This window comes from Oryctolagus cuniculus, chromosome 5, assembly GCF_051225735.1.
Source record: "Oryctolagus cuniculus isolate XC-2025 breed Fujian yellow rabbit chromosome 5, ASM5122573v1, whole genome shotgun sequence".
NCBI lineage: Eukaryota > Metazoa > Chordata > Mammalia > Lagomorpha > Leporidae > Oryctolagus > Oryctolagus cuniculus.
This window is the reverse complement of record NC_142871.1, coordinates 163251428-163279164: the sequence shown is the minus strand read 5'-3', so window position 1 is coordinate 163279164 and position 27737 is coordinate 163251428. Positions and strand designations below refer to the sequence as shown.

General features: G+C 51.6%; 1 long non-coding RNA gene across 5 annotated transcripts; it reads left to right on the top strand.

The window, feature by feature from the left end:
• The first annotated feature begins 1266 nt into the window (after nt 1-1266).
• On the top strand, nt 1267-27244 carry LOC127493212 (uncharacterized). 5 transcript variants are annotated; one of them, XR_016234327.1, is made up of 3 exons: nt 1267-1454; nt 2871-3118; nt 27207-27221. It is a non-coding gene; the product is annotated as an uncharacterized LOC127493212 (long non-coding RNA). The 5 variants fall into 5 exon arrangements; XR_016234326.1 differs by having other exon boundaries at nt 1268-1454; nt 2871-3104; nt 27207-27244; XR_016234328.1 differs by lacking the exon at nt 27207-27221 and adding an exon at nt 6193-6210 and having other exon boundaries at nt 1268-1454; nt 2871-3104.
• The last annotated feature ends 493 nt before the right edge of the window (nt 27245-27737 follow it).

Here is a 27737-nt window from a genome sequence, read left to right as displayed (position 1 = left end):
GGTCTGGAGGCTGCAATGGCCAGGAGCCAGAAGCTTCTTAAATAAATCATTTGCAAAAATGTTTGTTTTTATTTATTTTTATCTATCTATTTTATCTATTTATTTTACCTATTTTTTTTAAAGATTTATCTATTTAAAGGCAGAGTTACAGAGAGAGAGATCTTCCATCCACTGGTTCACTCCCCAGATGATCTCAATGGCCAAGGCTGCTTCAGACTGAAGCCAGGAACCAGGAGCTTCTTCTGGGTCTCCAGGAACCGTTGAGGCCATCTGGGAAGTGAACCAGCAGATGGAAGACCTTTCTCTGTCTCTCCCTCTCTCTCTCTGTAACTCTGCCTTTAAAGTAAATAAACGTTTTTAAAAAAGAAATGGAACGCAGATACACTGTGCTAAGTGGTGTGGGAGAGGTGGTGCGGATGACATCCTCTGGGCCAGGGGTGATGGAACTGGCTTTGCCTGGGGCCATCAGAGAGCTCTCAGGAGGCAGAATATCTCAGGCAGGGAATGGAAGTGGTGTGGGACAACGAAACCAAAAGCCAAGGTCCTCCGAAGGAACTCGAAACTGATTCTTCAGGCAAGAGATCTTCAGCATCAGCCCGGCAGGCAGCGGGGCTGACGGCCCAGGGCTCCCTGGGGGCCCTGACTCACCGCCAGGAGCCCTGGGAGTCTCCATGCTTTAACAGCTCCCGGTTGTGTGAGGCCGATTTCGGAACCACTGCTTTGAACAGTGTGATTCCACTGGAGGAACGTAAGTAGGGCAAGAGCGTCACCAGACTGGCATGTTTAGAACTCGCCCCTCGGCCAACGTGCAGAAGCTAGACTGGGAGAGAGCCCGGAGGCAGCGGAGCCGAGCGGCGGAACCGAGGACGGCTCACAGCACGCACGCAGCTCCTGAGACGGGACCAGAGACACCTATAGACCGTGATCCCTCTGCTGGCGGAAGGAGGGTCCAAGTTCTTGTCTCTGACGCACAAAAGAATCCGAGAACACAGATAAAGGCCAGCAGAGGAGTACAATTCATTAGCAAAGCAAACGTGCACAAGCACACTGTGGAGCAAGCTGCAATCCACAAGGCTTGGGTCATCACTTGACGTGCTCTGGAGGCACAGGTCAGAGTTTTCCAGGCCCATTTTCTGGCCTGCTTACAAAGTCTCTGGAGCGGTATGACCTCAGGTGCATGACGGGAGGAGGAGTGTCAGCTGTGGTGCTTCTATCCTGGTTGCATTAGAATTAGCCTCAGGTCATGGCAGCCACAGTGAGTATCTTCAGCTGGCATCAGTTTGCGGCAGCAGCTTCTCGACCATAGGTTTCAGGTTTCTGGCCCTGGGAGGAGTTTTAGAGGCAGCCCTGGGGGGAGGGGACGGTGGTGTGTTTCCTCTGGCTCCTTTTCTGATGGCTGATTGAGTGCTCATCTGTTACCAACCCATGGAGACTGCCAGTCGGTGGAGAATCAGGTACGGAGAGGGAGCGAGATCCCAGAGGCAAGTGTGCAAACAGTTGTGAAGATGTGGGGCTGTTACAGACCTGGGTATCATTTTTTAAAAAGATTTATTTATTTATTTGAAAGGCAGAGTTACAGAGAGGCAGAGGCAGAGAGAAAGGTCTTCCGTCAGCCAGTTCACTCCCCAAATGGTTGCCATGGCTGGAGCTGATCTGAAGCTGGGAGCCAGGAGCTTCTCTCAGGTCTCCCACGTGGGTGCAGGGGCCCAAGGACTTGGGCCATCTTCCACTGCTTTCCCAGACCACAGCAGGGAGCTGGATCGAAGAGGAGCAGCCGGGACACAAACCAACACCCACATGGGATGTGGGGGCCACAAGGGGAGGCTTTAGCCCATGACGCCACAGCGCTGGCCCCAAGCCCAGGTTTCTTACGCTATTTACAGGTTCCTTAGCATCACGCCCTAACCCTTATGGTGTTGGGGGGGTTAAGTTGCAGCCTTCCTGACTTGGGACCCCGTGTGGGGAACCGGTCTTCATGACTTGAGACAACACTTCCAACAGAGAGAGGACAGGTTTATGATGGGAGGTACAGAAAGTAGAGGGTAGGACGTTCTCTGTAGACAGGATCACCACGGGCAGCTGCTTCCCAGATAATGGGGAGCAGCCACTTATCAGGGTTGTGCTTTCCTTCCTTTCCCTTCAGGTGGGCGTGTCAAACTGACAGGTGGGCGGGGAAAGCTGAAATTCCAGCTCACCTGCCCCTGTGGACCACCTGCCTAGTGCTTCCATCCTAGGGGTCCTTGATAGTGTGGAGTAAGTGAGTTGTCCAGAGGGGGAGGGAGGAGTCAGGAACAGAAGAGAGGGGCCGCCCCCTCGGGCCCCCACTTCCCACATCGAGTGGGGGCTTCCATGAGAGCAAGTCCCAACCTTGCTCCCAATTCCAGCTTCCTGCTGATGCACCCCGGCCGGCAGTGGGTTACGGCCCAAGTACTTGGGCCCTTGTCACCCACCTAGAAGACCTGGATGGAGTTCCTGGCCCCCAACATTAGCCCAGCCCAGCTCTGGCTGTTGCAGGCCTGTGGGGGAGTGAACCAATGGATGGAAGAGCTTTCTCTAAGAGGCCTGTCTCTCTCTCTCAAATATGCATAAGTCAAAATTTATTCCCTGTCAATCTTGAAAGGCGGGAAGGGTGGGGACAGTGTGGCAGTCTGAAAACTGGCCAGGAGGGGAGGTGGGAGGAAGTGGAAAAGTCTAGGGGTCCCCAGACCAGGGAAGGAGGGCCCTGGAGAGGAGGGTGTGGTCAACCACGCCCAGTGCTTCCCGGGAAGGCCACGCCCACCACGCACCATGCATCCTGACCACAGCCCAGAGGGGAGGGGGACGGGTGCTAACCTGGGCATCTCCTCCAATTATTTTTAATCTCCTTGCAGAATTTGTCCGCGCTCAGCAGCATTTTCTCCCAGAGACAAAAGCGGGAGGGTGCTTGGAGCCTGGGTGTGGAAGCTTCTGCAGGAGGGCGGAGCGGGAGGAGGCCGCGGCCCGCCCAAGGCGGAGGCCAGCTCCGGGCTGCGGTTCCCGGGCGCGGGTCTTCAGACTTGGCGGCTGCTTGCTGTGGCGTCTGAGCCCAGTGCTCAGCGCGCATCGTGCCAGACTCTGCAGAAAAGGTAAATCCCAAAAAGTAAGTTTTCCCCCTCACTCTGCACTCTCCCTGTTCACATTTCCAATCCAGTTTAAATAAGGAGACATCACGTGCACATGGAAGGAGTTCGTGGAAGCCCCTATACCAGGCACAGTGTAGCTAACGTGTCTTGTAAACGGTAGCCAGCAAAACCTCGTGTTTCTCATCTTAACGGCTCACGTCCTCTGATGGAAATACAGGGATTCATCCCCAGCATTCCTGGGAAACAGGAAGGGGTCATTACCCTGGGAGGCGGAACTAAATTTGGGGGGTGGAGGTGTCGGGGAGATAGAGGACGTTGGATAGGTAAGCACGTGCTGTGTGTGCACATCCAGCAGATGCTTTTATTAGCTGCCTCCTCTGTACAAAATCCTGTGCAGAGATAATGCCCTCCCAGCACATGGGGACTCCTCCTGGGGGGGGGGGGGGGAGGACAAGGTGTAACATGCACACAAAGCTAAAAACACTCAAGGGGCCTGCACTGTGGCACAGCAGGTTAAAGCCCTGGCCTGAGGCGCCAGCATCCCATATGGGCGCTGGTTCTAGTCCTGGCTACTTCTCTTCTGATCCAGCTCTCTGCTATGGCCTGGGAAAGCAATAGAAGATGGCCCAAGTCCTTGGGCCCTGCACCCACATGGGAGACCTGGAAGAGGCTCCTGGCTCCTGGCTCTGGATCAATGTAGCTCCAGCCATTGCGGCCACCTAGGGAGTGAACCAGCGGACAGAAGACCTCTCTCTCTGTCTCTACATCTCTCTGTAACTCTTTCAAATAAATAAAATAAATCTTAAAAAAAAAAAAAAAAACTCAAAAAAACATGGCCAAATGCCGAAGGTCAGAGCTTCGTTCCTATCCCCAGGAGTACCCGCTCAGGCCTACAGTGGCCAGGGCTGCTTCGGTGGGGAGGTGGGGCCTGGAGTGAGATGTAGCAGAGTGACTTGGGCATAAAGACCTTGGCCACCTGCTATCTGCCCTCTAGGGTGCTGGAAGCGGTCAGCCAGTGTAGCTGAGGTTCCTCCGCCCTGACCATCCCCAATGCTGGTTCCCTGCCTCTCCTATATGCTGGGGCCCAGCCCCGTGCGACTTCACACCCTCGGTTACACCCAAATGAACTCAGCTACTCTGGTGTTGGTTGAATGAGGGAATGAAGAGCACTCCGCAAAGAGAGGAAGCGAGCGAGGAGCTGGATGTGCCCAGGTGCTCAGCAAAGGGAGCTGTCCTTTTGGGTGGGAGGTGTGTGTGGGAGAACCACGGGAAGACAGTAGGGACCCAACCGCGGCACATCCTGGATGGATGTCCATGCTCCAGGCTGAGAATGGGGACTTTGTCCTGTTGGCTACCAGGGGACCCCAGAACGGCTTGGAGGAGGGGACTGCCAGGGTTCTGTGGGAGGTAAAGCAAGCCGTGCCTTTGGGTAGCATGGATAGGACAGGGGCTGAGTGAGTCGCAATAGCTCAGGGCAGAGGCTGCCGTGCCCAGAGCGCGAATGGAAAGGAAAAGAGAAGTGTTTGTAGTCTGTGATGGAACGTTCAGCCGCGGAGACAATTACACATAAAATTTAACATCCAAACAAGTTTCATTCATTCCTCCAGCAGGATGGCCTTAGCTCCTGAGTAAGAATTGACCAGGAGCCCCGGCCTTCCGCTCCCTGGGACCCCCACCCTGGTGAACAAGGCCTGCACACCTGCGTGGCGGGGATTCTCCTGAACTCGGATGGCGGTGGCAGTGGGAGGCGGGCGCTCTCAGTGCTGTGACAGTGGTTTGGTTTACTTCGTTCTGAGTCTTACGACAGACTCCTAGCAGAGCTACTTCTCCGGAGGGCGTGTGCATGTGTTTGCGTGTTGGTGTGTGGGGGGGGGCACGTGTTATGTGCGTGTGCACATGTGTGTGACTTCTCCAGACCTCCTGCTTCTCCAAGTCTGGGGCTAGTGGCTGTCCAGCTGCTGCTGATTCTGATCTCTGTTCAGGAAACTGCTGAGCCAGGGACTCAGTAAGCCCGGGCTTGAAAAATACCCCCGCTTCACGCTTGCCCAGGTGGGGGGCAAGGCTGGTTCCAACAAACCTCCTGGCCTGCAGGCAAAGCGCTAATGGCAAAAATGACTATCAGTTCAAGCCTGGGCGTGCCAGGCCTTTGCATTTTTTTCCAGGATGAGTTACTTTGGCAGGGTTGATTGTGCATCTTGGCAAACAGACGGGTTAGGGGGAAAAAGCACTGTGAAGTAAGAAAGGTGTTGTGCAGGAGGGGGAGGGGGAGGGCCTGAGAATGCAGAAGGGGAGGGGCATCTCAGCGTAGCTGCAGGAGGAGGCAACAGGGAAGGTTCAAGGTTCAAGGAGGATTTAAAAAATTATTTATTTATTTATTTTTATTTGGAAGGCAGAGTGGGCAGGGTGGGGGGAGATCTTGTATTCACTGGTTCACCCCCACCGATGGCTGAGTAACAACCAGGACTGAAATCCGGGGCCTGGAACTCTACCCAGATTTCCCATATGCGTGGCGGGGCCAACATCTGCTGCTTTCCCAGGTGGGTTAGCAGGGAGCTGGATCAGAAGCGGAGCAGCAGGGACTTGACCTGCTCTCCTACATGGGACATTGGTGCTGCAGCTCGTGGCTTTACTCCTATACCATGTGGCTGACCCCAAGGAAGGGTTTGATTTATATGAGATTTTGACTTTTTTTTCATGGATGTATCAGAATGTATTTTAACGTGCCTTAGAATGAAGAGCACTCTCTATCAGGTGGCACAGCATGCTACTCAGTTCTGGTTTTGAGTACTAGGATATCTCGCAGTCAGTGTGTATCAAGATTTGATATTTCCAAAGCATTACTCACAATAGCCTCAAAGTGCAAACAGCTCAAAAATCTGTGCCCTGATGAATGGATAAACAAAAGGTGGTGACATCCACACAGTAGAATATTATTCAGCCTTAAACTTGAATGAAGTGCCTTTGCAACAGGTAACCATAAGGATGAATCTTGGAGGCCAGTGCTGTGACATAGCGGTAAAGACGCTGCCTTCAGTGCCAGCATCCCATATGGGCGCTGATTCTAGTCCCAGCTGCTCCACTTCCAATCCAGCTCTCTGCTATGGCCTGGGAAAGCAGTGGAAGATGGCCCAAGTCCTTGGGCCCCTGCACCCATGTGGGAAGACCCTGAAGAAGCTCCTGGCTCCTGGCTTCAGATCAGTGCAACTCCAGCTGTTGCAGCCATCTGAGGAGTGAACCCATGAATGGAAGACCTCTCTCTCTCTCTCTTTCTCTCTCTTCCTCTCTCTAACTCTGCTTTTCACATAAGTCAAATAATTAAAAAAAAAAAATAACAGGATGAATCTTGGAAACATTATGCTAAGTGAAATAAGCCACAGGCTGGCGTTTGGTGCAGTGGGCTAAGCCATTGTTCATGATGCGGGCAACCCGCATGAGCACCAGCTGCTCCTATGGGTCCAGCTCCCCGCTAATGTGCCTGGGAAAGCAGCAGAAGATGGCCTGAGTCCTTGGGCCCCTGCAGCCATGTGGGAGACCCAGAGGGTGTTCCAGGCTTTTGGCTTTGTTCTGGCCCAGCCCTATCCCTTGCAGCCATTTGAGGAGTGAACCAGTAGATGGAAGATCTCTCTCTGTCTCTCCCATTCTCTGTAGCTCTGTTTTTCAAATAAATAATTTTTTTTTAAAGAAACAAAGTCGAGCAGATATGCGGCAATTCAGGGACAGAACTCAGATTTGAAGCCCCAGAGGCTGGTCCGGAGCTCACCAGCTTATATTGCACCCCACAGGCAATCCTTCCCCCTACCCCACTCTCCTTGTTTGTAGCCTAGAAACAGAGCCACTGAGGGTCATGTGGGAATAGAGCGCTCCGATGGCAGACAAAATCAGGCGTGGTCAGGGTGCTATGGCCTAGACTGGCTTAGGTTTCAAGGGCACCATGCTCGCTTGGCAGAACCCCTAGTACACAGTGGACACCCCGAATGCCATCCTGCGAAGTGGCCTTTCCGGTGTTGTTTACATGTTGAGGGTCCTTAGTGGGGAGACGCGTCTGCCAAGGGCGCCCCTGCTGATACGGTTCAGAGCTGGGCTTGGAGCGAGGTGTGAGGTGTGCGTGGCCTCCCAGCGCTTCCCATCCTGTTCTCACCACTACTTGCGCAAGTGCCCTTGGGGGCAGGCCTGTCACTCAGGGGCCACAGGTGACCATTTCCCATCATTCCCTCTTCTCCCCTCTGGGCCCCAGAGCAGTGGCATGGGGACCACCAGGGAGCGTGTTGGAAATGCGGGACTTCAGGCTCCACCCACCTACACAATAAAATCTGCTTTTTTTTTTTTTTTAGAAAGTTGGCAGTTATTTTCAATTTTTTAAAAATTTATTTAGTTGAAAGAGTTACAGAGTGAGGTAGAGAAAGAGAGACAGAGAGAGAGAGGTCTTCCACCCTCTGTTTCACTCCCCAAATGGTCACAACTGCCAGAGCGGGGCTGGTCTGAAGCCAGGACCCAGGAGCTGCTTCTGGGTCTCCCACATGGGTGTAGGGGCCCAATGACTTGGACCGTCTTCTGCTGCTTTCCCAGGTGCATTAGCAGAGAGCTGGATCGGAAGAAGAGCAGCTGGACTCAAACCGGTGCTCATATGGGATGCTGGTGCCACAGGCTAGGGCTTTAACCCACTGTGCCACAGCACTGGCCCCAAAAATCTGCTTTTCCCCTAAGATGTATTTATTTTGAAAGGCACAGGGAGACTGTGAGAGGGTAGGGGAGAGGGAGACACACACACACACACACACAGTCAGAGGTCTTCCATTGGCTGGTTCACTCCCAAACTGGCCACAACAGCCAGGACTGGGCCAGGCCAAAGCCAGGAGCTCCATGTAGGCCTCCCACATGTGTGCAGGGGCCCAGGCACTTGGGCCATATTGCGCTGCTTTCCCAGGCACATTAGCATGGAGCTGAATCAGAAGTGGAGCAGCCGGGACCTGAACCAGCACCCAGATGGGAAGCCGGCGTCACAGGCAGAGGCTTAGCCCATCGCCTCAACACTGGCCCCAGAATCTGCTTTTTAATATCATCCCCAGGAGATTCATGTTTACATCAAAGTTTGAGAAACCCTGGTTTAGACACAGCCACAAACCCTCCCATCCAGGAACTGGTAACGAAGCTCCAGCAAGCAGAGCTGGTGTGCTGTTCGCTTTTTTATCGTTTTATGGTTTTGGCCTCGCTCAGTCTCGAGTTTGAGCTCAGTGTGTGGAGGATTTGGTTTTTGCAGAGTGGGAGAGGAAAGGCAGGGCTGTGGATTCGTTCACCCAGCAGAGCCTGCCCACTGCCGGCTGAGGAAGTACTGGATCGGGACCAGGGTTACGTTGTGTGTGAGTGGACCTCCCAGTGGCCTCTCTGACTCAAACAGCCCGAGTCTCTGCTGTCCATCTCCCCCCACAGGTGTTCCTCCCCTGCACGCTGTCTCTGCCCCTCCCCCAGCACGGGCTTTGCCTCTGCCTGCCTCTGTCTCTCATTCCCAGCGCCTTGCTGGGGACGGCCACGTCCTCTCTCCTCCTCTCCCACTGCTCTGCTCGCTTTGGCCCCGCGCTAGCTCCCGCGTTTTCTCCCCAGCCTCCACGCTCTCTCCAACACGGGGCTGCTGGACTTCCTTTCCTGATGTGTGCTGGGATCAATCTCATCTTCTCCTGAAAAGCCTGCAGGGTGGAGCGGGCATTTAGCCCAGTAGTTAGGGCGCCTGGCTCCCATACCCAGAGTGCCTGGGTTCAAGTCCTGGCTCTGGCTGATAATTCCAGCTTCTGGTAGCAGTGATAACTCAAGTAGCTGGGTTCCTGCCACTCACGTGGGAGACCTGGCTTGAGCTCCCGGCACCAGCTGTGGCTCTGGTCCAGTCCTGGTTATTATAGGCATTTGGATGTGAACCAGCAGATGCGAGCTATCTCTGTCTTTCTGTCGTCTCTCAAATAAACAAAAAACAAAACCCAACCAGCAACGCTTCCCTCCCCCCAACCTGCAGAGTTAAATCAAGACATTTTCTGATTTGCTTGCTAGCTACCATTCTGAATTCCTTTCTGGTCAGCTCCTTTCAAACAGAAGCTTTCCAGTTCCGGGGCTGGCGCTGTGGTGCAGTGGGTTAATGCCCTGGCCTGAAATGCTGGCATCCCATATGGGCACTGGTTCTAGTCCTGGCTGCTCCTCTTCCAATCCAGCTCTCTGCTATGGCCTGGGAGGGCAGTAGAAGATGGCCCAAGTCCTTGGGCCCCTGCACCCACATGGGAGACCTGGAGGAAGCTCCTGGCTTTGGATTGGTGCAGCTCCGGCCATTGAGATCATCTGGGAGTGAACCAGCAGATGGAAGATCTCTCTGTCTCTACCTCTCTCTGTAACTCTGTCTTTCAAATAAATAAAATAAATCTTAAAAACAAACAAACAAACAAACTTTCCAGTTCTGACCACAGGGAATTATTTGCTGTTACACAAGCATCCCTCTGCTTTTGAAGGGCGGGAAAATATAATTTCTACTTTCTAACCCTCATAGATTCTTCTTAGCTGGGACAGATTCCTGTCAACAAACAGCAGATTAGGGTGAGTTCTCCATCACCTGCATCCCATATCTGAGCACCAATTCAGCGCCTGGCTTCTCTGCTTCCAAGCCAGTTAATGCGTGTAGGAGGCAGTGTGGACGGTGCCCTGAGTACTTGGATCCATGTGGGAGACCCGGATGGAGTTCCAGGCTCCTGACTTCAGCCCAACTGAGCCCTGGCTGTTTCAGACATTTAGGGAATGAGTCAGTAGATGGAAGTCCTCTCTCTCTTTCTCTGTGACACTCTGCCTTTCAAATACATAAATATTTTTAAAAGCCTTATTTATTTGTTTGACAGGCAGTTATAGAGAGAGGGAGAGACAGAGAGAGAGAGAGGTCTTCTATCTGCTGGTTCCCTCTCCAAATGGCTGCAACAGCCAGAGCTGAGCCAATCCAAAGCCAGGATCCGGGAGCTTCTTCTGGATCTCCCATATGGGTGCAGGGCCCAAGCACGTGGGCCATCTTCTACTGCTTTCCCAGGTGATAGCAGAGAGCCAGATTGGAAGTGGAGCAGCCTGGTCTTGAACCAGCACCCATAAGGGATGCCGACACTGCAGGCGGTGGTTTTAACTGCTATACCACAGTGCCAGCCCCTCTTACTGCCTTTCAAATAAATACTACACACACACACACACACACACACACACACAATGTAGGTTCTACTGGGTTGTAGTAGAAACATCCAGGTGGAAACTCCAAAAAGTACCTGGGAAAAGTGCATTGTGAAAAAACTGTGCATTTCATAAATAAAAGGTTTCTTTGGGGAAAAAAATAATAAAAACTATGCATGGATTTCACAATCTTTTTGCAGCAAAATAAACTTATCTTCTAATTCCATTTTCCGTAGACTTTTTGAAGGACCCCCACACATCTCAAAGGGACAGAGGAAAGATTGCCAGCTGTCAGACCATTTAAGTAAACGCCCTGGGAAAGGGAGTTGCCTGGAGCGATTGGTAAACTCTTTTGACCGCTTTGCGTTTTTCCAGACGGGCACTCTGTGGGCGCCAGGTGCTCCCAGGGCTCAGCAGTAGCTGCTGGCGGCCGTGCCGGAGTTCAGTGAGGCTCTGGTGAGGGGCTCTGGATGGAATCTTTCCTGGACAGACATCTTGCGGCTCTCCCAGCTCAGTGGCATTCAGCACGTTCGCTCTGTCACGCCGTCACCACCCTCCAGCTGCAGGAATTGCTCACCTTCTAGAACAGAAACTCCGCCCGTCCAGTGCCGATTCCTCTTCCTCCCTCCCCCACTCCTGAAACCCTGCTCTGCCTCTGCCCCCGTGAATTCCACTCCCCAGGATTTGTCCTTCTGTGACCGGCTCAGTGTCGCTGAGCTCCGTGTCCTCGGGATTCACCCAGGCTGTAGCCTGGGTCGGAATCCCCTTTCTTTTAAAACCTGGATCACGTGCCCGTGTCGCGTTTCCTCTTCCGTGCATGCACCCACGTGGGACACAGTGCAGCTGAGCAGGAGGAAGTCAAACGCCCCCTGAGACTTTGCTTTCAGTCCTGTTGTTGATTCGCGTTCCTTCTCTTTTTAAAAGATTTGCTTATTATTTGAGAGACAGCGTTAGAGAGAGAGAGATCTTCCATCCACTGGTTCACTCTCCAAATGGCTGCAATGGTGGACGCTGTGCCAGGCTAGAGCCAGGATCCAGGAGTTTCTTCCAGGTCTCCTTTATGGGTGCAGGGTCCCAAGAACTTGGGCCATCTTCAGCAGGGAGCTGGATTGGAAATGGAGCAGCTGGGACTCAAACCAGTGCCCATGTGGGATGTCAGCACCATGGGTGGTGGCTTTACTTGCTATACCACAGCACTGACCCCTGATTTACTTTTATTTTATTTTATTTTATTTTTTGACAGGCAGAGTGGATAGTGAGAGAGACAGAGAGAAAGGTCTTCCTTTGCCGTTGGTTCACCCTCCAATGGCCACCGCGGCCAGCGCACCGCGCTGATCCAAAGGCAGGAGCCAGGAGCCAGGTGCTTTTCCTGGTCTCCGATGGGGTGCAGGGCCCAAGCACCTGGGCCATCCTCCACTGCACTCCCTGGCCACAGCAGAGGGTTGGCCTGGAAGAGGGGCAACTGGGACAGAATCCGGCGCCCCAACCGGGACTAGAACCCTGTGTGCCGGCGCCGCTAGGCGGAGGATTAGCCTAGTGAGCCGCGGCGCCGGCCGCTACTCCACTTCTGATCCAGCTCCCTCAAATATGCTTGGGAAAAGCAACAGAAGATGGCTCAAGTGCTCGGGCCCCTGCCACCCACATGGGAGACCTGGATGAAGCTCCTGGCTTTGGCCTGGCCCCGCCCTGGCCATTGTCGCCATCTAGGGAGTGAACCAGTAGATGGAAGATTTCTCTCTCTCTCTCTCTCTCTGTATGTGTGTGTGTGTGTGTGTCTATAACTCTTTCAAACAAATGAATTTTCTCTATAACTCTATCTTTCAAACAAGTGACTAAATCCTTAAAGAAATTATGGGCCGGCACCGCGGCTCACTAGGCTAATCCTCCGCCTGCGGCACTGGCACACCGGGTTCTAGTCCCGGTTGGGGCGCCGGATTCTGTCCCGGTTGCCCCTCTTCCAGGCCAGCTCTCTGCTGTGGCCCGGGAGTGCAGTGGAGGATGGCCCAAGTGCTTGGGCCCTGCACCCCATGGGAGACCAGGAGAAGCACCTGGCTCCTGCCATCAGATCAGTGCGGTGCGCCAGCCGCGGCGGTCATTGGAGTGTGAACCAACGGCAAAAGGAAGACCTTTCTCTCTCTCTCTCTCTCTCACTGTCCACTCTGCCTGTCAAAAAAAAAAAAAAAAAAAAAAAAAGAAAGAAATTATGGAATGACTATAATACTTTGTCTGATGATATATAGAGAAAAATCTCAAAACCCTGGCTCAGTTTTATGGCGTGTTTGTTGCGTGGGTGTGGCCACGTCACTGGCCACGTCACTGGCTACGTCACTGGCCCCGTCACTGGCCACGTCACTGGCCACGTCACTGGCCTCTGGTGACCAACCCAACCTTTCCTCTCCCCAAAGGTTGAGCAGCGGGGCTGAAAGGTCCCAGCTTCTAATGCTGCCTTGGTCTTTCCCGGGACCAACTCCAACCTGACGTTCCCTAAGAGGTGCCAGTCCGCTCAGTCGTATAAAAAAGACACTTTTTTTACTTATTTTATTTTTGAAAGGAAGAGAACAGAAAGATGTTCCATTCACTGGTTCACTCTCCAAATGGCCCTATAGGCTGGACTGAGCCAGGCTGTATCCAGGAGCTTAGAACTCCATCCTGTTCTTCCAGAAATGTGACAGAGCCCAAGCGCTTGGGCCACCTTTCACTGCTTTCCTGGGTGCATTAGCAGGGAGCTGGATCAGAAGCGGAGCAGCTGGGACTTGAATCGGTGCCCGTATGGGATGCTGGTGTCACGAATGGTAGCTTAACAGGCTGGGCCACAGTGCTGCCCCCGAAAGACATTTCTCAGGTTGAAGATTCCAGGACTTTGGGCGTGGTATTCCAGGAAATGAGGACGAAGACCAACTCTGTATATGTCAGAGTGTCATACTGTGTGTATTGAGTACTGGAGGCCCCACAACTGCAGGCCTGCAGTGCAGTGGGGAAAAGGCCACAGTGCAAGCCCCTGGTCACCTACACCACACTGACCTCCGGGGAAAGAGTAGGAAAGTCCCTGGAGCACGCAGGCAGAGAAAGTGCTGTCGGCTGAGCAGACCATAGGCAGGCAGGTGATCTGGCCAGGGCCAGAGGTCCAGGCACAGGACCCAACCAAGCCCCTTGGATGGAGTCCAGATATAAGACTTCTTTCACTAGAGTGAGAGCACACAGGACCCAGCCAACAGGAACCGGGGTCGCTACACTGAGGAGGGCCCAGGAAGCCAAGGCTTGCATGAGACCAGCCAGCGAGTTCTGGGATTCCCTGATCCAGACCCCATTGAGAGCCGGTTGTCCCAGCATCACAACACAGGGCCGTGAGAACCAGAGACCAGGCAAGACACCATCGCAGTACGTTTCAAAAATGATCTTCCATAGGACATACAAAACACAGGCAACACAGGGAATGTGAAAAAGCCACTGGGTTAAAATGAAAGGTTGTGTTTCATCCAAAGGTAGCATAAACAAAGTAGGAACTCAAACAGATGTTTGTGGATCAGTGTTCATGGCAACAGTCTTCACCATCAGCTAAAGGAGGAAGCACCCTGTGTCTATCAGTGGGTGGACGGGGAAAACAATGCCGTCTGTACGTGTGGTGAAATTAACATTATTCAGCCTCACAAAGAAATGAGGGGGAACGGGGAGCTGTAGGTTCCCAGGAGCAGGGCTTCAGTTTTGCAAGATGAGAGGCTCTGTCACTGAGTGTGGTGATGAGTGTGAATGTATTTACCCCAGCAAACGGTGCACATAAGAAAGGTTAAGGTGGTCAGTTTTATGTTGTATGTATTTGACCGCAAGTTTTTAAAAGGAAGGAAATGCTTTTTTGTTTTTAAGATTTTATTGATGTGAAAGAGTAACAGAGAGAGAGAGACAGAGATCTTCCACCTGCTGATTCGCTCCTCAGATGGCTGCAATGGCTGGGGCTGGGCCTGGAAGTCCATGCAGGTCTCCCACGTGCGTGGCAAGGGCCAAAGTACTTGAGGCATCTTCTTCTGCTTTCCCAGGCGCATTGGCAGGGAGTGGAGCAGCTGGGACTTGAACCAGCGCTCTATTATGGGATGCCAGCCTCGCAAGGGGGCAGCTTAATGCTGCGCCACAGCGCTGGTCCCAGAAAGGAAATTGACACGTTGTAGCATGGATGAAACTAGAAGACATGATGCCGAGTGAAACGGGCCAGTCACAGGAAGACAAAGAGCTGTGAGATTCCACTTGCATGAGGTACCCACAGCAGTCAAATTACAGCGACAGAAAGTAGAAGGGGGTGTCCAGCGACTGGGGGAGGGGGACTGGGGAGAGGTTATGGGATGGGTACAGAGGTTCAGTTTTGGGTGAAAAAGTTCAGATAATGGCTGCACAATGTGAATGTACTTTGTGCTGTTACATGGCACACTAAGTGTGGGTAAAAGGCTGACTTTTATGTATGTCTATTTTACCATGATGAAAACAAAAATGCATAAACCAAGGGGAGAGAGAAGCCACAGACCAGGAGAAGAAGATATTATGTTGAGTGTTCCCATCTGTATGGGGAGCATGAGTTTTCTGAGAAGGGAACCCTGGTTGCACACAGGGCAATGGGGAGACCCAGGTGGCCCCTGTCCTACACTGCTTGTACCACAGGGGGGATTCCGAAGCTGTGGATCTCGGAGCACTGACAGATGCAGCTGGCACCTCTGCCCCTCCCTCCCGCTCTGGAGATGCAGGGAGGGACCTTTGTTCTCTCTGAGTAAACACATGTCCACTCCCGGAAAGGCGAGGGGGCTCTCTGGGTTTTTACAGCCCTTTGGAATGTAGCAAAGGGCTCTGGATTTATTGCCCCTGGGAAGTGAAGAGCCAGTGGCTCTGGGGGAGAGGAAGGGTTCTCTATCTTTGTGTGTCAGTGCTTTGCTGATGAGAAAGATCTGGACGGTGCCAGAACACCCAACTCCAGGCTTCCCAGTATTATCTGCAATATGCATAACCTAAAAAGGATTACTATATGATTATTTAACTGCTACAGACACAGGGAAGATAAACCAATCCTATCAAAAGCTGGCTAAAAAAAAAAAAAAGAAAAGGAAATTGTCATTTGATAAGCGAGAGAGTCCAAGTGGGCAGTAAGCAGTGGGAAGACATTCCTGACATACTGGGAATTAGGGAGAGAAAAATTAAAATGGGAACTAATCACAGATAGAAATATTTCCCAATAATAAAGGAAAAAAGGGAGATGTATTCAGTATTCAGGCTGTAGCAGTTTGTCATGAGAATGAATGTACAATCCTTGCTATATGTAAAGTCAAAAAAAAAATCAGAGAAAGTTGGTTAGGGTTGCCTGGGGCTGGAGGTGGGGGGTAAAGGGATACAGCCAATGGGAATCAGGTTGCTTCTCAGGGTAGGGAGAACACCCTGCAGTTGGCTGTGCTCGTGGTCTCACACCTCTGTGAATACATGAAAAACCCCTGAACTGTGCACTTCAGGTGGGTAAATGGCGTGATATAGGAATTAGTTGTTGATAAAGCGGTTTAAAGAAGGGAGAGGGACAGAGGTCCGTCCTTCTGCACCGTGAGTGTCGTTAATAACGCTGTGTTGTGTGCTTGAAATTTGCTAAGAGACTTGATCCTGTGTCCTGACCTCATGCACAAAAATGGTAACTTAAGTGAGGTGATGATGTGTCAGCTTGATTGTGGTAAACATGTCGCATCTTACATCAAGACCTGTTGCACTCCTCCCATATGCACAGTGTTTATTTGTCAAACACACTTCAAGGTGTTTGTTGTCTCAACTGGGAACAATGATTAAAAGTAAACAAGTGGGGTTGGATACTGCTTCCGAGCAGACTCCCAGGAAGCGGAAGGTCTGACTGTTCCCAGTGTTAGTGAAGATGTGCGTGCAAGTGCTGGAGGCCGTGTACGCTGGCGCACGTTGGAAGGGCGAATTGACTCTCAGCATCTAGTACACTTGACGCCTCCCCGCTCTGTGCCCATGCTCTTCCACCTTTGGGTACAGAAACTCTGGGACGTGTGCACGACGAGATGATGTTCAAGGAAGCTTATTTGTAAGAAAGAAAATTTTAAGCAACTTAAGTCCCTGTGAACTAGACAATGGGAAGGTGAATTGTTTTTCTTCCTATAATAGCATAGCACTCCACAAACAAAATTAATCAGCCAGAGTCCCGTGTTTCAACATGAATCCATCTCAGAAACACTGTGCGGACAACATCAAGTTTGCAAGCACCTGCAAACAGTAGGTTGCTATTAATATAAAGATATGCAAACCCCAACACACATCCATGCCTAGGTGTCTGTGGGTGGAGGGGTGGTCCCAGGATACCCTGCCCCACAGGTGCCAAAAGCCTAGGTATGCTCGAGTCTCTTAGATAATATGGTGTAGGGCTAACAAATAGCCTATGCACATCCTACTGTATACTTTAAATCTCTAGATGACCTATGATACCTAGCATAATGTAAATGCTATGTAAATAACTATTACACTGTATTGTCTAGGGAATCATGACGAGGAAAGCCGTCAATATGGAACACGTGGATGTAGAACCCACGGGCAGAGAGGGCTGTTTGTTATGTTTTTTTTTTTTAATTACCCCCCTTTAAAGATTTATTTATTTATTTGAGAGGCAGAGCCATAGAGAGAGGGGGAGACAGAGAGAGATCTTGCATCTGCTGGTTCACTCCCCAAATGGCCGCAACAGCCAGAGGTGGCCTTATCTGAAGCCAGGAGCCTCCTCCGTTGCTTGCCCAGGCCATTAGCAGGGAGCTGGATCGGAAGTGCAGCAGCTGGGACTCAAGTGGACACCCTTCAGGGATGCTGGTGCCACAGGTGGTGGTGTAACCTACCATGCCACAGAACCAGCTCCTGTTTTGTTATTATCATATGATGTATGAAGCAGTAGCGTCAGCCATGCATGGGAATCAGAGTCAAGACAGCACTGAGCTTTGGAAAAAGGAAGAGAAGTTTTTGGAGGAAGATGATCAAATGTACCACCTGCAGTGTTTGTTTTCCTTAAATTAACGTCCATACATAATACAGCTGGTACAGGCATATTTGTAACACTGTCTACACTTATTAGTGCAGATAAAATATTTCTCAGGGCTGGCTTTGTGGCGCAGTGGGTTAATCCACTGCCTGCAATGCTGGCATCCCATATGAGTGCCGATTCGAGTCCCAGCTGCTCCACTTCCCATCCAACTCCCTGCTACTGAGCCTAGGAAAGAAGCATACGTTGGTCCGAGTATATGCGCCACTCTCAGCCACATGGGAGACCTGGATGGAGTTCCACACTCTTGGCTTCAGCCTAGCTCAGCCCTGGCTATTCTGGCCATTTGGGGAGTGAACTAGTGGATGAAAGATCTTTCTGTCTGTCTGTCTGTCTCTCTCTCTTTCTGTCTCACCCCCCAATAGATCTGCCTTTCAAATAAATAAATAAACCTTTAAAAATATCTCCAATGGTAAAACAACAACAAAGAGCAGTGTTCTGTTGTCAGGCTGTAGGAATTTGTGCAGAGAATGAAAACCTGCACAGTGGAAGCCAGAGCCGGGGGAGCTCCTGGCTCTCCTCCCTGTCCCACTCCACCCCTCTGGAGCTGGCCCTGGTGGGTGGATTGACAGTGCTGTCTCCACTGTGCTCGCCACACGGATGCCTCCAGACAGCTGCAGTGGAAGGTGCCACCAGATGCAGACTTTGCCGCCGTCCTGGGGGCTGCACATCCGGGGAACCTCGCACAAGGCTCCTGCTGCAGTGACGGCCTCCCGCCACCACCCTGCCTTGGGTTGAGGGAGGTCTTGGGTCTGGGATGGTGTCTGACTTTGCAGCCCATCTTATTAGTCACAAAATGTGCTCCAGAGCCTCAGCCATCTTTTCATCGATAACATGGCAGTTTGGAAGACTTAAAACACAAGACTGCCTGGATGAGTCCGGCATTCCATGGGCTATCAGTGTTGCCATGACAACTGCCAGCGGCAAGGATAACATGACAGGGGTGAAAGGTCACGTCAGGCGCTGTGGCTGTTAAGAGGCTGTAAAACCTCTTAGGAGCCTGGACTATGTACTTGACACCCAGCGGATGATTGGTTTGAAAGGTAACTTTTCTTTTCACCCCCATCTGACCTCCTATTAATTTTCTTCTGCTATTGCATTGGGATGTTGCTTAGCAAACAATTACACCAGGGACTGCTCTAGAGAGGAGTATGTCTATTAACTGTGGTGAGCACGCGCTATACGATGACGACTTCTAACCCCCATACAGTGCTGTGATGTCCTAACCTCAGCGTGGTTTGCAAATTAGGCCCTGAAGACTCAGAATAATTAAAGACTCAGAAGCAACCCAGCTGCCGGAAAGCCGGAGCTGTGGGAAGGAACGGGTGGCTCACTGATGTCATTTCTGTGTGCTGTCTACAGTGGCTGTCTCGGTCCAGCTCCTTGCTACTCAAAATGTGGAGCCGGCGCCGTGGCTCAATAGGCTAATCCTCCACCTTGCGGCGCCGGCACACCGGGTTCTAGTCCCGGTTGGGGCGCCGGATTCTGTCCCGGTTGCCCCTCTTCCAGGCCAGCTCTCTGCTATGGCCAGGGAGTGCAGTGGAGGATGGCCCAGGTGCTTGGGCCCTGCACCCCATGGGAGACCAGGAAAAAGCACCTGGATCCTGGCTCCTGCCATCGGATCAGCGCGGTGCGCCGGCTGCAGCGGCGGCCATTGGAGGGTGATCCAACGGCAAAGGAAGACCTTTCTCTCTCTGTCTCTCTCTCTCACTGTCCACTCTGCCTGTCAAAAAAAAAAAAAAAAAAAAAAAAAATGTGGTCCGTGGTCGGTGGCAGCCCCAGAGAATTCATTTCAGAATCTTCAACGTGGCTCAGATCTACAGAATCAGATTCTGTGTCTTTGTTTGTTTGTTTGAAGATTCCCCAGGTGATTTGTATGCACACGGAAGTTGGAGCAACAGCAAGTGAGTCTTACGACCTGAAGCCACTGCCTTCCCAGTGGATGCTTGGCATGATAAGAAACACAATGTAGAGAAAGAGCAGGCAGGGGTTGGTGTTATGGCACGGCGGGTTGAGCTGCCACTGCCTCCTGCAACATTGACATTCCATGTGAGCACCAGTTCGAGTCCCGACCTTTCCACTTCCCATCCGGCTCCCTGCTAAATGCCCTGGGAAAGCAGCATGTGACAGCCCAAGTACCTGGGCCCAGGCCACCTACATGGGAGACCTGTATGGAGTCCCAAGCTACCTGGCCCAGCCCCAGACGTTGTAGCCATTTGGGGAGTAAACCAGCTGATGGACGGTCTCTCCATCTCTCCTAACTCTGCCTTTGCAATAAAATAAATTTTTTTTTTTTTTTTAAAGAAAGAGCAGGCGGGCATTCCTGGGAGATTCAAGAAAGAAAGGATTTTTATCAGCCACACAAACCTGGATCGTCCAGGCCTTTGGAGAGCAGCGGGCTGCCATCTGTGGATTGTGGTTTGGACAAAATTGTTACTCCGTTTCCCTCACTCATTGAAAATAGGGACTGGATGTAGAAAGCGGCAGGAAGAAGGCTGGGGCAGGAGGGGAGAAATGACCTGCTTTCTCCTGGGGCATAGTTGGCCTGGCCACGGCCCCGACTCTCGTCTTAACACTGAAATAGCCGGGGTCATTGCCTTGAGACTGCACAAGGATCCCTCTGTCTGTGGTTCCCAAGGGCTCTGAGGGCCCGGGAGGAAAGCCGTGGCCAGGCTGGAGGCGCCGCCGTCGGGGCTGGGCTGTGGAGGCCAGGCTGGCTCCTGAGTCAGGAGCCTCTGCCTGCCCACCTTTGTCTGAGCTCCTGGCTCCCGGAGGACAGGAGGGAAGGCGGGGTGAGCAGATAAAGCAGCGTGCATGAGTCATGGGAAGCCTCATTAGTGGCTGGCAGACCCATGGCTCACCAGAACCCCGCCCTCCCGCCGCAGGCTGCCCAGAGCTGGAGTTCTCACACAGTGCGGTGCTGTGTGTGTGTGTGTGTGTGTGTGTGTGTGTGTGTCCCAGCCAGCCTCCCTGGGGGAGGGGCAGCGGCAGGCTGACATCACCGAGCCTCAACACAGAGCGGTGGACAGGAGCACAAGGCTAAGACTTTCAGAGGTGCTTCTCGACCCAAGCATGAAATGGAATGTCTCTAGGTGGGCGACTCTTAACAGAATCGCCGAGAAAGTGATGGCGGATGGGCAGCCGCCAGGATAACACACAGCCCGAGTGTGCCTGGCTGCGGGAAACTCACAGACATGAACCTGAACTTCCCGGCAGAGCAGGTGTGGGCAGGAGGTGTCCCTCTCCAGGTCAGACACAGGCTTCCGCTTTATAAAGTGAGCCGTTTCTGGATGCGGACTATAAACAATGTATTGGGTACCGATTGGGTACCAATATAAACAATGTATTGGGTACCGATTGGGTACCACTGTGTCCATTTTTAAGCGCACACTTCAGTGGCCCTGGGCACACCCTCAAGGCTGTGCACCTGTCCCTTCATGCACCTGCACTCAGAACTTTCTCTTCTTCCCCAGCTGAAGCTCTGTCCCCAGTAGGCGCAAACCGCCATTTCCCCTCTCCCCAGTCCCTGGCCGTCTCTCTTCTACTTTGTGTCTGTGAACCTGACTGCTCTGGGTACCGCACATCAGTGGGGCCCATTCTGCATTTGTGTCTGTGTTTAACTGTCTGTTCAAGTCCCTGCTTTCAGCTCTTTTGGGCATATATCCAGACATGGAATTTTGCTGGATCCGATGGTAATTCTAGTTTCCTAAGTTTATTTATTTTAATTTACTTGAAAGGCAGAGTGACACACACACAGAGACTCGTGGAGAAAAAACAAGAGATTATTCATTACTTTTCATTCATAAAGCCGCCACCTGCAATGCTAACATCCCACATGGGTGCTGGTTCAAGTTCTGGCTGCTCCACTTCTAATCCAGTTCCCTACTCATGTGCCTAGGAAAGCAATAAAAAATGGCCCAAGTGCTTGGGCCCCTGCACCCACGTGGGAGACCCAGATGAAGCTTCTGGGTTTTATTAACCTACTGGGAAGGTTTTCACTAAATACACACACACACACACACACACACTTAAGATTGATTTATTTATTTGAAAGGTAGAGTTTCAGAGAGAGAGAGAGAGATCCTCCATCTGCTGGTTCACTCCCCAGATGCCTACAACAGTCAGAACAGTCAGGACTGGGCCAGACCAAAACCGGGAGCCAGGAGCACCATCCGAGTCTCCCACATAGGTGGCAGGGGCCACAGTACTTGGGCCATCTTTGCTTCCTCCTGGGCACACTGGCAGGAAGCTGGGTCAGAAGCAGAGGAGCGAGGACTTGAACCTGCACCATGATGTGGGCTGTGGGTGTCGCACACCACAGCCTAACCTGCACTACAGCAGCCTCTCGGAGTCACATCTGTGACATACTCAGGGATGTCCGGACAATGATCCGATGCCTCTGAGAAGAGCAGGACACATCCTAAAAGCAAGGACTTTACTTGAAGGATTTTTACTTCTACTCACCAAAATAGTCTTTAAAGTTCAATTCATTTGCCAGGAGGAAACTTAATCTCTTAAAAGACAAGACTGGTTATTCTTGAATTCAATTCTATGGAGGGTTTGCGGCTAAGGAGACGGATGGAGATGTGTTTGGGGTACATATCCTTGTTTCAGTTACAGTTCCCTCAGCCTGCTGGGGAGGGGGTCTGCTTTTCTTTGGTTCGAATCTTTTTTGAAAAAAGAAGCAAAGTGTCTCCTGGCTCCTGCGCGTTGCTGCTGGCAGAGGCGCTGGACCAAGGCGCTGCCACCGGTGAGGCGGAGACGCTGGCTGCTTCCCACACCCATTCCTGAATTGCAAGAAAGGGAACCTACTCCAAAGCTGGAAGAAATCCAGGGCACATGAACAAGCCCACAGCTTCTCCCTCAGAGAGAGGCGTGTCCGCTCCCTTCTGAGCTCCCTGGAAGCCCTGGGAAAGATTAATTGAGGGGTTGCCTTCCCCTGGGGGCATTTCAGTGGGGGCAGGCTCCGTCCTGATGGGCTGCCGGGAAAGCCCCATGCTCGGGCACCCTGGTCTGTGAACTCCCAGGACCGCTGCTGCTGGCCCAGGATGTGGGACCCCTCTCAGCCCCTGGCGAAAAGAGACTCAGTGGTTTTCCATGTCACGTTTCCAGAATAAATTAGGCTGAATGATCACAGCTGCATTTGAGAAATTATTGGCACCTGGGCTCAATTAAACTCTGCGTGGATGACAACTTGAAAACTTTTTAAAATTGACACTGAGTGATTGTATGTATTTATGGGGCGTGGTGTGATTATTTGAAACATGGGTACAAATTCTTTCATAAAACACTGAGTTTAGAACCTGCCTGGGAGTTTTCACTATGGGTTTTTTTTTTTTTTTTTTTTTTTTTTTTTTTTTTTTTTGACAGGCAGAGTGGACAGTGAGAGAGAGAGACAGAGAGAAAGGTCTTCCTTTGCTGTTGGTTCACCCTTCAATGGCCGCCACTGCGGCCGGCGCACTGCGCTGATCCGAAGCCAGGAGCCAGGTGCTTCTCCTGGTCTCCTATGCGGGTGCAGGGCCCAAGCACTTGGGCCATCCTCCACTGCACTCCCAGGCCACAGCAGAGAGCTGGCCTGGAAGAGGGGCAACCGGGACAGAATCCGGCGCCCCGACCGGGACTAGAACCCGGTGTGCCGGCACCGCAAGGCGGAGGATTAGCCTATTGAGCCGCGGTGCCGGCTTTCACTATGTTTTGAGGTCAGCTTAAAAATCCCACTGCTTCTACTATAATTTTGTGACTGTTTTGAAATTTATATAGGGCCTGTGTTGTGACATAGCAAGTTAAGCTGCCACCTACAGTGCCAGCATCCCATATGGGTGCTGTTTCAATCCCTGGCCACTCCGATTCTGATCCAGCTCCCCACTAATGCACCTGGCAAAGCAGCAGTAGATGGCTCAAGTGCTAGGGCCCCTGCACCCACGTGGAAGACCTGGATGAAGCTCCTGGCTCCTGGCTTTGGCCTGGCCCAGCTCTGGCCATTGCTGCCATTCAGGGAGTGAACCAGCAAATGGATGATATCTCCCTCTCTCTCCTCTCTCTGTAACGCTTTCTTTCAAATAAATCAATAAAAAATCTAAGGGCCGGCACTGTGGCATAGTAGACTAAGCCTCTGTCTGCAGTGCCAGTATCCCATATGGACACTGGTTTGTGTCCCAGCTGCTCCTCTTCCAATCCAGCTCTGTGTTTATGGCCTGGGAAAGCAGTGGAAGATGGGCCAAGTGCTTGGGTCCCTGCACCTGTGTGGGAGACCCCAAGGAAGCTCCTGGCTCCTGGCTTTGGAACAGCCCATCTCCGACCATTGCAGCCATTTGGGGAGTGAACCAGCATATGGATGATTTCTGCCTCTCCTTCTCTCTCTGTGACTCTGCCTGTTAGATAAATAAATAAAATTTTTTAAAGATTTATTTATTTATTTACTTGAAAGGCAGTTACAGAGAGAGAGAGAGAGAGAGAGAGAGAGACAGAGCGAGTTCTTCCCCTGGCTGGTTCACACCCTAAATGGCCGCAACAGCCGGAGCTTGGCTGATCTGAAGCCAGGAGCCTGGTGCTTCTTCCGGGGCTCCCACATGGGTGCAGGGGCCCAAGGACTTGGGCCATCTTCTACTGCTTTCCCAGGTCGTAGAGAGCTGTATCAGGGGTGGAGCAGCAGGGACTCGAACCAGTGCCCATATGGGATGCTGGCACTGTAGGCAGTGGCTTTACCCCGCGAAGCCACAGTACCAGGCCAAATAAATACATTTAAAAAAATTTTTCACCTCTAAATAAATAAAGAAAGGGGCTGGCGTTGTGCCTTGGTGGGCATAGCTGCCACCTGCAACACCAGCGCTGCTCGACTTTTGATCCTGCTCCCTGCTAACAACCTGGAAAAAGCAGTGGAGGATGGCCCAAGTGCTTGGGCCCCCGCACCCATGCGGGAGATCCGGATGAAACTGCTGGCTCCTGGCTTTGGCCTGGCCCAGAGCTAGCCACTGTGGCCACCTGGGGAATGAACTAGTGGATAGAGAGTCTCTTTCTCTGTCTCTCCCTCTCTCTGACTTTCAAAATAAATAAATAAACCTTTATTAAAAATAATACATATGTAAAAATATAAAGAGTTCAGCATATAAAAGTAAAAAGCCCTCATGGGATACTGATGATGTAGCTTGACTATAATGTAAATGAAAAATATTACCTAAAAATATCTTTCAGAAATTTTGCCACCTTTCATTTTATTTTATTTTATTTTTAATTTTTTAATTTTTTGACAGGCAGAGTGGACAGTGAGAGAGAGAGACAGAGAGAAAGGTCTTCCTTTGCCGTTGGTTCACCCTCCAATGGCTGCCGTGGCCGGCGTGCTGCAGCCAGCGCACCGCGCTGATCCAATGGCAGGAGCCAGGAGCCAGGAGCCAGGTGCTTTTCCTGGTCTCCCATGGGGTGCAGGGCCCAAGCACCTGGGCCATCCTCCACTGCACTCCCTGGCCACAGCAGAGAGCTGGCCTGGAAGAGGGGCAACCGGGACAGAATCCGGTGCCCTGACCAGGACTAGAACCCGGTGTGCCGGCGCCGCAAGGCGGAGGATTAGCCTAGTGAGCCACGGCGCCGGCCGCCACCTTTCATTTTAAGGCAGATATCCCTTGGGAAAATGCGACACGCTTCTTGCAAGGGGCTCAGAGCTTAGCAAACTTGGTTGCAGAGGGGAAAATGTTGGTAAAGGTGTCCAGAATAGCAGCAAAGTCCACCATGAACTCTGACCCATGTTGACCCATACTCTGAGTGAAACAAGCTAAGAGCTACTCAGTTGGGATTTTTATTTTTTCAGACTTTTGGCATTAGTGTATATACTCCGTTACTCAGCCCCGATAGTTAGGGCTGTGAGTGAAGTTTTGTGCGTCACACGGAATGAAGGCTCTGGTTTTCCTCATGGGGTCTTCGTTGAGTATCAGTCGGAAACCCAAGGCCTCCTGCCAGGACTCTCACTGATTTCACGATGCCTGTGTCCATGTCACACCAGTGCAAGGTTGTTCCGGTTCCTGTAGCTCCACGGTGATTTCTCACCTCAGGCGGTGTTAGTCTGACTTGGCTCCGTTCAGAATTGCTTGGCTCTTCTGTCTAACTTTTAGGGTCAACTTGTTGAATCCTACAAAAACTAAGATTACCAAACTTTGCTGATGTTTGGATAGGGATGCTGATCAACACGCAAAAGACTGCTTTCTGAAAATATCGAGCAGCCCTTTTTTTTTTTTTTTTAAGATTTACTTATTTATTTGAGGGGCAGAGTTTCAGAGAGGGGGGAGAGAGAGAGAGAGAGAGAGAGAGAGAGAGAGAGAGAGAGAAAGCTCTTTCATCTGCTAGTTCAATTCAGTGAACTGCAGTGGCCAGAGCTGAGCCAATCCAAAGCCGGGAGCCAGGAGCTTCTTCCAGCCTCCCATGTGGGTGCAGGGGCCCAGGGACTTGGGCCATCTCCTGCTGCTTTCCCAGGCCACAGCAGAGAGCTGGATCAGAAGTGGAGCAGCTGGGACTTGAACCGGCGCTCATATGGGATGTTGGCACTCGAGGCGGTGGCTTTACCTGCTACGCCACAGTGCCGGCCCCAATTTTACTCTTTTATTTTAAAAATTTTGGCGAAATATACATAAAAGCACTTGGGCCATTTCCCACTGCTTTCCCACATTAGCAGGGAGCAGGATCAGAAGTGGAGCAGCCAGAACTCAAAACAGTGCCCATATGGGATGTCAGCACTGCAGATGGTGGCTTTGCCCGCTATGCCACAGCACTGGCCCCATAATTTTTTCTTAATGCAAACTTTTCATGAACTTTTAAAAAATTTTATTTATTTTGAGAGGCAGTTACAGAGAGGAGGGAGAGACAGAGGAAAAGGTCTCCCATCTGCTGGTTCACTTCCCAAATGGCTGCAACAGCCATAGTTGGGCCAATACAAAGCCAGGAGCCAAGAGCTTCTTCAGGATCTCCCACGTGGGTGGAGGGGCCAAGCAACTGAGCCATCTTTCACTGCTTTCCCAGGCCATAAGCAGAGAGCTGGATAGGAAGAGGAGCAGCCAGTACTCAAACCAGCACCCAGACGGGATGCCCACCCCTATGTGGCTTAGCCCAGGACGCCACAGTGAGGTTCCCTTTATGAACTGTTTGAAATACCCTCATGTGAATCCAGCTTCATTTTTTTCAGGAGTGTTTTGGTGAATCTGGGTCTCATATTTCTTAAGATTTTTAACTGGAGGGGAAGAATTGCTTCTACTGAGTCATGATTCAAGGTCATGTGCTGTCCCAGTGGCTCTGAAGCTCTGAGTGAACGAGAGTCACCTCGGGAGATGTTTAGGCCACTGATCAGTGGGTCCCATCCCAGTTCTGTTACGGTAGAACATCTGGGGTATGAGGCCTGGGCATTGCTAACCCTGCTCAGCTGAGCCCAACCCAAGGTGCTGAGCCTCGGATTCAGGAGCAAATGAGACGGCGGTGGTTTTCAGTGTCGGGGTGATTCCTTGCACAGCGCTAGATACCGAATAGGACACGTGTGCCCCAGGGTGAGAACCACTCTAGTGGTCTCCCTCCACTGTGCTGCTCTTGCTATAGGAATGCAGGATCAAGCTAATGCCTGCTCTTGTCACAGGATGCCCGGCGGAAGCCAAAATGAACTTGTGCCCAAGGAATACATTTTATAATGTTGTTTCCAGCACGGCTAAGTTGCTCCTACCAAAGGCTTTCCTTTCTTCTCTAACAATTAAAACTATAGTGTGTGTGTGTGTGTGTGTGTGTGTGTGTGTGTGTGTGTTGGGGGAGCGATGTTATGGTGTAGTGGGTTAAGCCACCACCTAAGACACCAGAATCCCATCTGAGCACCAGTTCTAGTCCTGGCTGCTTCACTTCCGATCCAGCTCTCTGCTATGGCCTGGGAAAGCAGTAGAAGATGGCCCAAGTCCTTGGGCTCCTGCACCCATGTGGGAGACCTGGAAGAAGCTCCTGGCTTCTGGCTTAGGATCAGCTCAGTTCCAGCCGTTGTGTTCATCTGGGGAGTGAACCAGTGGATGGAAGACCTCTCTCTCTCTCTGTCTCTACTTCTCTCTGTAACTCCTTGAAATAAATAAAACAAACCTTAAAAGAAAATGCCCACCGACTCTTCAGTATTCATGGTCGCCTTGTGCTGCTGCCCGTGGAGCCGTCCCACACCCGCTCTGACTCTCGTTCGTTTGCTTCCTTTGACGCCTCTGTCAGACTTCCTAAATTCTTCACTTACGTGCCAATCTCCTGTTCCTTGAAGACAAACGTCTCTGTGTCATTTGTGTTTGCATTTCTGAGCCATGGCCAGCCCTGGTCCAGGTGGGTGTGATATGAGTTTCTACAATTTTACGTTAAAGACATAGCACGAGGGGGATTTCTGTACTTATTATACGGCAGCAGGCAAGCAA